We start from the raw sequence: 11,483 nt of genomic DNA on the forward strand, positions 1-11,483 counted from the left end.
CATGAAAAAGATAGAAATCTATACACATATGAAATTCTCAAAAATAAAACAAAAAATAAGAATCAACAAAAAATCTTTACCTTTTGAAGGCATATAATGATATAGTCACAAATGAAATGATATGACAGTTGGATTTATTTCACACCATTCTGGAGAAGATGGGTAGAACATAAATGAAGGAAAATGAGCCATGATTTAATTATGAAACTGAGGAAATAGTCATGATATGATATTCTACTTATTATGCTCTTCTGTCTACATATATGTGCATGTATACATATATATGTATGTACATATACACATATGTGTATTTGAAGTTTTATTTTCCATAATAAAAGTAATTATCATGATGTTTAATGACAATACAAATGGAGAGAAAAGATAAAGGACACAATCCTACAAATAGTGGTCAGGGGAGAGCTTCCTTTGCAGCCTCTGAGAATGTGTAGTGAAGATTTGAATTTTACTAGTTGAATTATATTTCATTTCCAGTGATTGATTTGGGTAGGACAAGCAATAAAATTCTAGTCTGTGAAATGGGCGAATGCTGGATGGGGGTTTCAAGGAAAGGTTTCCTTACACCAAAGGGAGCGTCAGAGAAGCCTCTGTTTCCCCTGTGTGTGTTACGAGTGGATGAGCTCGCTAAAGCCATCTTGGGGGCATGAGTGCCTAGAACAGAGTGAGAGTGGCGCCATGGTGAAATACACACATCCTGTTGACATTGTTGAGCCACCGAAACAAGAAACACTGGAATTTCCTAATGTCTTGGCTTACGTGACAGAGTAAATGTTCTTACTGTTTAACCTTTGTTTATACCACAGTAGACTTGTGCTCATATGTACAAACTGTGTAACATAGAATAACACGGATAACAAGTTCATAACCTACCTGGACATGTACATGTAAGCTAAGAGACATGTTCAAGAATTTTTATAATGGTATTTTTAAAAAATATTTATTTATTTATTTGAAAGAGAGAAAGAGGCAGGTGGGGGGGAGAGGGAGAGAATGGGCACTCCAGGGCCTCCAGCCACTGCCAACAAACTCCAGATGCATCTGGCTTACATGGGTTCTGGAGAATCAAACCAGGATTCTTTGGCTTGCAAGGAAATGCCTTAACTGGTAATCCAGCCTGATATAATGGTATTTTTTTTTTAATTTTTATTAACATTTTCCATGATTATAAAATATATCCCATGGTAATTCCCTCCCTCCCCACCCCCACACTTTCCCGTTTGAAATTCCATTCTCAATCATATTACCTCCCCATTACAATCATTGTAATTACATATATACAATATCAACCTATTAAGTATCCTCCTCCCTTCCTTTCTCCACCCTTTATGTCTCCTTTTCAACTTACTGGCCTCTGCTACTAAGTATTTTCATTCTCACGCAGAAGCCCAGTCATCTGTAGCTAGGATCCCCATATGAGAGAGAACATGTGGCGCTTGGCTTTCTGGGCCTGGGTTACCTGACTTAGTATAATACTTTCCAGGTCCATCCATTTTTCTGCAAATTTCATAATTTCATTTTTCTTTACCGCTGAGTAGAACTCCATTGTATAAATGTACCACATCTTCATTATCCACTCATCTGTTGAGGGACATCTAGGCTGGTTCCATTTCCCAGCTATTATAAATTGAGCAGCAATAAACATGGTTGAGCATGTACTTCTAAGGAAATGAGATGAGTCCTTTGGATATATGCCTAGGAGCGCTATAGCTGGGTCATATGGTAGATCAATCTCTAGCTGTTTTAGGAACCTCCACACTGTTTTCCACAATGGCTGGACCAGATTGCATTCCCACCAGCAGTGCAGAAGGGTTCCTATTTTTCCACATCCCCACCAACATTTATGATCATTTGTTTTCATGATGGTGGCCAATCTGACAGGAGTGAGATGGAATCTCAATGTAGTTTTAATCTGCATTTCCCTGATGACTAGTGACGTAGAACATTTTTTTAGGTGCTTATATGCCATTCGTATTTCTTCCTTTGAGAACTCTCTATTTAGCTCCTTAGCCCATTTTTTGATTGGCTTGTTTGATTCCTTATTAGTTAACTTTTTGAGTTCTTTGTATATCCTAGATATTAATCCTCTATCAGATATATAGCTGGCGAAGATTTTTTCCCATTCTGTAGGTTGCCTCTTTGCTTTTTTCACTGTGTCCTTTGCGGTGCAAAATCTTTGTAATTTCATTAGGTCCCAGTGGTTAATCTGTGGTTTTATTGCCTGAGCAATTGGGGTTGTATTCAGAAAGTCTTTGCCAAGACCAATATGTTGGAGGGTTTCCCCTACTTTTTCCTCTAGCAGTTTCAAAGTTTCTGGTCTGATGTTAAGGTCTTTAATCCATTTGGACTTAATTCTTGTGCATGGCGAGAGAGAAGAATCTATTTTCATCCTTCTGCAGATATTTATCCAGTTTTCAAAACACCATTTGCTGAAGAGGCTGTCTCTTCTCCAATGAGTATTTTTGGCATTTTTATCGAATATCAGGTGGCTATAGCTACTTGGGCTTACATCTGGGTCCTCTATTCTGTTCCACTGATCTACATGTCTGTTTTTGTGCCAGTACCATGCTGTTTTTGTTACTATGGCTCTGTAGTATAGGTTAAAATCAGGTATGGTGATACCACCAGCCTCTTTTTTGTTGCTCAGTATTATTTTAGATATTCGAGGTTTTTTGTGATTCCAAATGAATTTTTGGATTGTTTTTTCTATTTCCATGAAGAAAGCCCTTGGAATTTTAATAGGGATTGCATTAAATGTGTAGATTGCTTTAGGTAAGATTGTCATATAATGGTATTTTTGATAATTGCCACAGCTAGACACAGCCATTTATCTTTCAATATTAGGATAAATTAATAAAGCATGGTATTCTTACATCATGGGACATTATACAGCCATTAAGTATAGCACAATACATACACTTAGTTAATTTGCAAAATATATGGTGAATAAGAGATGCCATGTACAAAGGTTTAGATATGATTCTATTAAATAAGCCACACTAAAACTCTGTTGTTTGGGAGCACATATGTGATTACTGAAGTGGCAAGGTAAGGCATTTGAGCACTTGTCTTCCCGAGAGGGGTGCAGAGTGCAAAGAGGAGGGCGTGTGGGGTCCCCAGGGACAGACATGTTCTTGTTCTTTACCTAGGTGGCGGCTTCACAACTTCAAAACTTTTTAAAATGCACATCTGTTTAATTTGTTCTTCTCTATGCATTGGAATGGTTTAAATGCCATGTTTTGTGGAACTTTTTTACCAGTTCAGGCAGTATTTTGCACTAGAAAAATAACTGGAAATTATTTTCTAGCAATTAAAGGCACAATTTACACTTATACTAGTCCTGTTTCGAGCACATCAACACCAAACGCTCCATTTCTATGTCTACAAAATGCACAAAGGGAGCCAACCAAGGCTCGTACTGCTGCAACTTTCCATTTTTCCAGCACATGCAGGCTTGTTGTGTCTTTTCTTCTCATATTCAAGTCTGCAAGCTTTTGGCCATGAGGATAAACTATATAATTTGTGAATCTGAGCAAGTACCATAGACATGTGTATAATAAATACTGCTATGGAAACTGACTGTTAGAGAGCTTGAAATAACTCTCCCGACAGGGTCTCAGGGAAACAGTTCATTTAGTCTACTGCCTGTGCCCTCACATTGCTCTCTCCATTTCTTCTCTTTCTGGACTTGCCTCTGAGACCATATTTGAAGAGGATATTTTGTGTGTGCTTTCATGGTGGAATGATATGCTATCAGGCTTGGAGCTTATGCTCCAGAGAGTTTCTCTGAGATGCTATAGAAGCATAGCTCAGCTATCTAAAGAGAATAGATAAAAAAGAAAAGATACTCAAAAAATTCTGTGATACTATTTTTTTTTTCTTTTCTTGTAGATAGTGCAGGGAATTTGGAAGGGGGGAAGGTCAGACATGATCCAAGGTTGTTTTTTACTTGGATGATTCATTTTTGGTCAAAATCACATCAGTGAGCTCTTAATGATCCGCATTGCAGGGTAATGTCTTCTTAGCAAAGATAATGCATGAACCATTGTCTCAGGCAAAATAAAGTGCAGGAAAAGAACTGTAGCCGGTTTAACAAAGCAGTTTAGTTACTGTTGATCAAAAGTAGAACAATACATGACACTAATAAGATTGACACTGAACTACTGAGGCACCAACTTTGGTTATGATGGGGTTGCTACAGCATGCTTCTGGCCCCTCCCCTGGGAAACATCACTTTACATTCTACAGTGTACAACATCTGGTCAAATGTAAGTTTCCTCAAAAAGAAATTCAATTTCTTTAAATTAGAAATTATAAGGCCAGGTGTGGTGGCGCACGCCTTTAATCCCAGCACTCCGGAGGCAGAGGTAGGAGGATTGCCATGAGTTCAAGGCCAGCCTGAGACTACATGGTGAATTCCAGGTCAGCCTGGGCCAGTGAGAGAGACCCTACCTTGAAAACCAAAATAATTAAATCCCTTCCTGTTTTTCATTTTTATCTTACATTTTCAGTTGGTACATGACAGCTGTACGTACTTAGGGAGCATAATGCGTTATTTCAGTACAGTGGCAAAAAATTTTCAAGTCAAGGCTAAGTAACCTTTCCTAAAAGTAGTGCAAGCATCTGCATTCATTTGCACCTCCACATGCAAAAATTAAAGAATAGTTTTTTTGAGGTAGGAGCCCACTCTAGCCCAGCAGAGCTGGACCTGTAGTTCCAGGCTGGCCTTGAACTCACAGTGATCCTCCTACCTCTGCCTCCTGACTTCTGGGACTACTGGTGTATACTACCAGACCCAGTTTGAATAAAATTTTAATTAAAAAATATTCAGTAAACTTTGGCATCTTTTCATGTAGATAACAATTTGGGTACTGCTTTTCATCAAAATGAAAGGTATATATGCCAAACCATAACTGACATTATATTGAATATGGAAAAAGTGAAAGTGTCTATATTGCCAAGTTATTAGGGCCAGTTTTATTCTTTTAAGATAGTTTTATTAGTATCTCTTTTTCTTTTCAAGGTAGGGTCTCACTTTAGCCCAGGTTTACCAGGAGCATACTCTGTAGTTCCAGGCTGACCTTGAACTCACAGCATTCCTCCTACCTCTGCCTCCCAAGTGTTGGGATTAAAGGTGTGTACCACAATGCCCAGCTAGCATATCTTAATCATACATAAAATATTATAAGCATGTTCAGACATATACACATATAATATATTTTTTCATATGAGCCCTTAATTGCACTTTGTTACCTTCCCACTCCCATTATTCCCTTTCTTTTTAACTAAGGCCCCTTCTATTTCATGCATTTTGTTTTCTTTCAATGATCCAAGTGAGTTTTGTTTGTTTGAGTTAATTATAGAATCCTGGGTGAGGGATCATTGCAGGAGCATGAACTGCTTGCCAGTAACTATGTTACTGAAGAAGATGTCTCTCCCTCCCCCAATGACCAATTACTATTTTAGTTTCTCTCCCTGTCTTTATGATTTGAGCTAATTACTCAGTGGGTTTCTTCTAGTATGCCTTTTTGAATGACATGATTTCAAGCAAAACAAATTTTAGCAATTCTCTGTTTGTAACAAGTCCTTAACATTCCAAATTGTGATTTCATGTGTTTACATTATTGCTTAGTTCCCAGAAACATTATATATTTGGAATCTGTAGTTGATAAAGCAGGAGGAAATTTCGCCATTTGTAGTAGTCAGTAATTTCTAAAGTACAGGATTTACAACAGGAAGAAACTACATGCACACATTTTTGAAAAAATAATTTAATTTAATTTAATTAACTTATTTATTTAAACACATAGAGAGTGAGTATAGGCATGCCAGTGCCTCCTTCTACTGCAGATGAACTCCAGATGAATGTGCCACTTTGTACATGTATACATTGTAATAGGGCCGTTTGAATACCAAGGGTATGCAAGTACTTTTCATTGTAGAACTATAATAGAATTCATAATCCTAAAATATTACCCATAAACTTTTTAAAGTTAAGTTAAATGAGGAGTAAAGTACTATACATGAAGCTAGAATATTTTCAGAGCATATTTCTTCCATTTAAAGCAAAACTAAGGGAGAATAAATGTTTCACATCAAATATAATTTCTTTATGCTGTCAGTGTAAGAAAGCTGAAAGTGAGTGAACTTCCATATTTATTTCAAATTTTACATACTGCTTATTTTGTGTTCATGTTCTCTATCCTTCTTTATTCTCCTATATTTTCCTTATTTTGACCTCCTTTATATATATTATGTATTTGAGCTAAGGAGAAAACTAATCTAGTTATGGACACTTTGATGTATAGGTAAGTTATTATTTGTTATAGCAGGTTTCTTTGGAATCCTAAATAAGTGATACTTGGATAATTTTTGGAGGTAAGAAGACAATCAACCCAAAATATATCAATGCTAACACTGATAGTAACCTTCTGCCAAACCAAGTACAAGTACACATTGGGACTTTTTTTTTTCCTATTAATAGAACTACTAGGCAATACTTCAAATTATTTTTTTTTCCTCCTCCAAAGCAGTAATCTGCTTCTTGGCAACTTTCACTTATTGGTTCTAGCTCTTCATGCAGATATGGGTATAAAATGTGAAATCCCTCTTGGATTTGACAATTCCTCCACTATATGAAGATATACACTTGACATAAGATGTCAAATATGCCATCACAGGGCATATATAGGACATATATTCTCAGTCCAAAAAATCTCACAAGAGACCTAATCATGTGCTTAGTCAAAAGCAAGTTGTAAGTTCCCTTTATGTTAGTGAGATGTGGGGTTCCCCAAGAATAAAGCTACCATTCTTTAGCAAGACTATCACCATTATCTGACCCAAACCCAGCCTATCCATGTAGACCCATTTTGAGATTCATGGTCTGATACTTTGAGGGTATGAGGATGAAACTTAACATTCCTAAGGATTATTTCAAATGCTCTTCTTAAATATGGCATGAGTTTCCACATGATTATGTATTTGTGTGTGTCGAACCTTTAGCTAAGACTACACTTTTCTCCTTTACCATTCTTCAAAACCCGATGAAGAACTACCCTCCAAAAAGTTTGTCTTCTCTTCTCCAGGCACATCCCACTGTTCCTTTCTCTACCCTTCTTGCAGACTTGCTTCCTATCCTTCATTCTTCCTACTTCATAACGTAACTTACACGTCTGAGGCTTTTGAGGAAAAGGACCCTGTCCCTTAAAGTATCTGTACTCTCATTACTTAAACTCTCTTGAGTCTGCCCTTGGCAAATATTTGCTGAAAACATGATGCTTGAAGAATGAAAACATGCTCAGTTAAAGTTGAAAAGACAGAATATTTGGAGAATGACTTGTCTGTTAGAAAAAAAGGAAGATAATTGAAGAGAAAATAAAGCACATAGCCTACAGTGATTCTGTTCTCTGAACAGTATTCAAAAGAGAATACATGGGGTCAGTCTCAAGGTATCCCATGGCTATAGCATGCATGCTACAGAGTGGCCATCACACGCATTTCCAATGTGCTCCTTGTTGCATTGCTCCAGAACTTTGAGCCTACGCTATCCTGATCCACTCACCCACTGGGATGTGGAATCCTGGGCTTATAGCTTCTAAACATAAGAAAATGTACCTCTACAATCAGGATAATTCAACCTATTCTTCACTGTGGTGGACTTATTCATTATATCTTTCACTAAATAACCTTTTCAGTGTTCTTTATACTAATTTTTTTTTCATTATGACATTCTCTCTTCCTTCAATCCATTTCCCCCTCTTCTCTTTCATCCTTCTCTCTTCTCCTTAAATTAACACAAGTTAACAGATTTTTCTGTAAGTCCGAGGCACGAGTTGGGTTTTGAGTGCCATGTGTGTTCTACTAACTGTAGTGTATGACATTCTTTCCTCACGCCTTGTCCTGTCACCCACCTCCAGATAACACTTCTCCCACTTACCTACTTAAGTGAAAGAAATACCCATGAAGAGAATAATAATCTTGCTTGCCAGCATTTCCTATTCCAGAACAATACCACAGAGCCTGGGAAGATAAAGAAATGAAAGGTTCATTTCTTTCTACCAAGGAGTATGATCAAATCCAAATAATTCCTGACATATCCAGGCATGCAACATAACCCCTGAAGCGGTCAGAGCATATGCAACCTTTTTCTTTGTCTCGCAGGAGGGCTACAGAATCAGTCCTTAGGTGATAATCGTGGAAATTCACATCATTGCAAACAAGCCTTCTCTTCTGCAGATATAATTAGTTATAAGAGTGCCTTATCATGAGAAGCAGTAGAAAAATTGTATATGGCAGGCAACAGCTAGGAGTTACAGATGAATTTGATTCACATGTTTCAGACAAACAGATTGTTAGTGATCCTGTGCCTGCAGTAGGGTTACTGACAAAGAGAATGAAATGTGTATGAAGAGAAAGAACTCTAAGTGGAATCACTTTCGTGCTTTAGTCTGGAGTTACACTATGACTCCACATTTTCGAATACTACCTGAATGGGATATCTCATAAATATGAAAATGAACTATTACAACATGTATATGCAATGGAATGCTACAGCATAATAGAGTTCTACATGAATAGATATGATGGATATGTTGAGTAAAAGGTTAGAAAATGCATGAAATGTGATGTAGCTTATTTATAGTTTTAGAATATACCAAATGATCACCTAATTTTTAAAAAGATATATACATATACAGTAAATGAATAAAGACATTTATGGAGAAAAAACCCCCACCAAATTCAAGATAGTAGTTACTCATGGAGAAAAAATGTAAAGATAGTCTCAGGGAAGGACACAGAGACTAGATTGTTCTGTTAATTTTGTTTGTGTGTGATTGTGGAGGACACATAAGCAGTAATGAATACTCATGCTACTCCCTGGACCTCTTCATCAAATAGCTTACAGGGAATATCTCTAGAGTTTGAATTTTGTACGTTGTTGCCTTTACATTAGACCTCAGTTTTTCTTAGCAAATAGTTACCATGCAAAATAATAGGTTTCATTATGACTTTTCAAATGCGCATTTAATATGCTCTGCAACTTGTATCAACAATAAGTCAAACATAGAGCCCAATGGCATGATCAGTCACTTTGAATCCTGCAATGATGTGGCTCACATACTCCATCCATGGTCCCATTTCATATAATGCTTTTAACATAATAACATTTTTCCTGGACACTTAAAATGCTTTCATTGCCTTGGTTTTCTGGCAGCAGTTTTATTTGTGATTTAAAGGGGTTGCTATGGAAAATTGCATGCTGAGGGAGTAAAAGGTTTTAGGATTTTATTTCATTTTTTTTTCTTTTGTGTTTAGCTAATTACTTTAGTTTCCTTGCCCAGGTTCTACAGTTTTATTGCTGTTCCCAGTATTTTCTCTTTGTACATTTTGTGAAGTGATTCAGCCTTTGTTACATCTCTTCACTGAATGAGTTTAGATCATTAAGTCACCAGTTTAGGTGACTTTCTCCAGAGAGAATGAGAAAGATGGAAAATGCTTTCGACATGGGGAATTGATTAAGTTTAGATTTTTTTCCCACACTGGAACGAAGCTGATTTGTGTTCATAGTCACGATATGAGTCATGTACAGCTGGGAACATACTGTCCACTCACAGTGAGCTGTTTCATGCGTGGGAAATGGGAAGACTCATGGAGCAGGTGGGAGAAGTGTTGCATTTGTCTTGATGGCTATCTTTTTTTCCCCATGAGGCACACCTTTGACTACCAACTCATTTTTGCATGACCCTTAAGCACAGCTGTCTGGGAAAGACTCATGTGTCTTTCAGTCATCAAACAAAAATCATATTTAAAAATGATAGATGAAATGTCCAAGATAGAGTCTAGTTTACAGATTGTTGAAATAAAACTAAAAACCCCTCGGGGCACCACAGTGCAGTATTAAGTTATGACAAAGACCTGAAGCTCATAGTTTGCATGGCTGTGTTCTAAAACAATGGGAATTCATTTCATGAGAATTGGCTAGCATTTCTTCAGTCCACTGGGCTGTGTTCTCCACATCTGTTCACTGCCATGCATTTCTGATCCAAAATACATAGTAATCCAAAGCTATGGAACACATTGACCTGACCTCACCAGGGAAATAGCATTACAGGAAAAATGAAATTAGTATAATGAAGCTTTTGTGGGAAATTAAATATCTAGATTTATAGGAAGATTTATTTCCTATCTCTCTCAACAGGAATTTATCTTCTTTGCTTAAAATTGGATTTTCCAAAATATGCAACTTTGATATTCACACAATTAAAAAATTTTTTTTTGTTCATTTTTATTTATTTATTTGAGAGTGACAGAGAGAGAAACAGGCAGATAGAGAGAGAGAGAGAGAATGGGAGCGCCAGGGCTTCCAGCCACTGCAAATAAACTCCAGATGTGTGTGCCCCCTTGTGCATCTGGCTAACATGGGTCCTAGAGAATCGAGCTTTGAGCCAGGGTCCTTAGGCTTCACAGGCAAGCGCTTAACTGCTAAGCCATCTCTCCAGCCCAATATTCACACAATTTTTAATATGGCTCTAAAAGCAGTGAGCAAGAAGTATTGCAATGGAAATTATTATTAATGTGAGTGACGGTTGCTGACATAGACTATAGCATATGACATGCTAATTGCTATCAAGTGGAGTAGAGAAGTCCTGGTGTGTCAGCAACTTATAAGAAGGCATATTCATTGAAATAAAGTCTAGAAATAATGGGCTTAGCTACTTTCAAATGCACATAATAGCCAATATATATATATATATATATATATATATATATATATATATATATATATATATATACACACACACACACACACATACATACATGGTATATATTACTAGCCAAGATCTGTCTATTACTAGCCAAGATCTGTCTTAAGGTATGCATAAAAATATTTTGAAATGAAAATATGAATATATCATTCTGAAGAGCATGCACACACTTCTTCACCCCAAGAGGAGTATGCCATAGAATTATAGTGTGTTATGAGCCTGCTGTCTTGCCATAGTCCAACCTCTATAGATACCACCTAGGGGATTTCTGTCTGAAATCTCATTGTTTTGTGTCTGTAAAACACAGACTACCTGCCTCATAGGATTGTTGTGAGGATTTAATAAGTGCAAATAGATAGCATAATCCCTTTGCATTTTCTCAGTATTTACTAAATATGTTTTATTATGAAATTATATACTTAATAGAAAAAGGATAAACTCATTATTTTAAAAATCAATAAATATCTTCCTGTAGTCATTAAGTATCACACATTACTTACCATGTCACATATCTTATTATCAATGCTAACGTAGGTAATTAATTACTTACTTAAGTTGTTAATTAGAAGAGCATAGAATCTGAATTAATGAAATCTGAATTAAAGCGAATTTTTAAAGCAAGTGTGATATTCAAGATTTCTAAAGGCAATGTTTTAAAGAAAACATTTTAAAGTAGATACTGTGTGCAGATAACTAAGA

This window comes from Jaculus jaculus, chromosome 13 (assembly GCF_020740685.1).
Source record: "Jaculus jaculus isolate mJacJac1 chromosome 13, mJacJac1.mat.Y.cur, whole genome shotgun sequence".
NCBI classification, from domain to species: Eukaryota; Metazoa; Chordata; class Mammalia; order Rodentia; family Dipodidae; genus Jaculus; species Jaculus jaculus.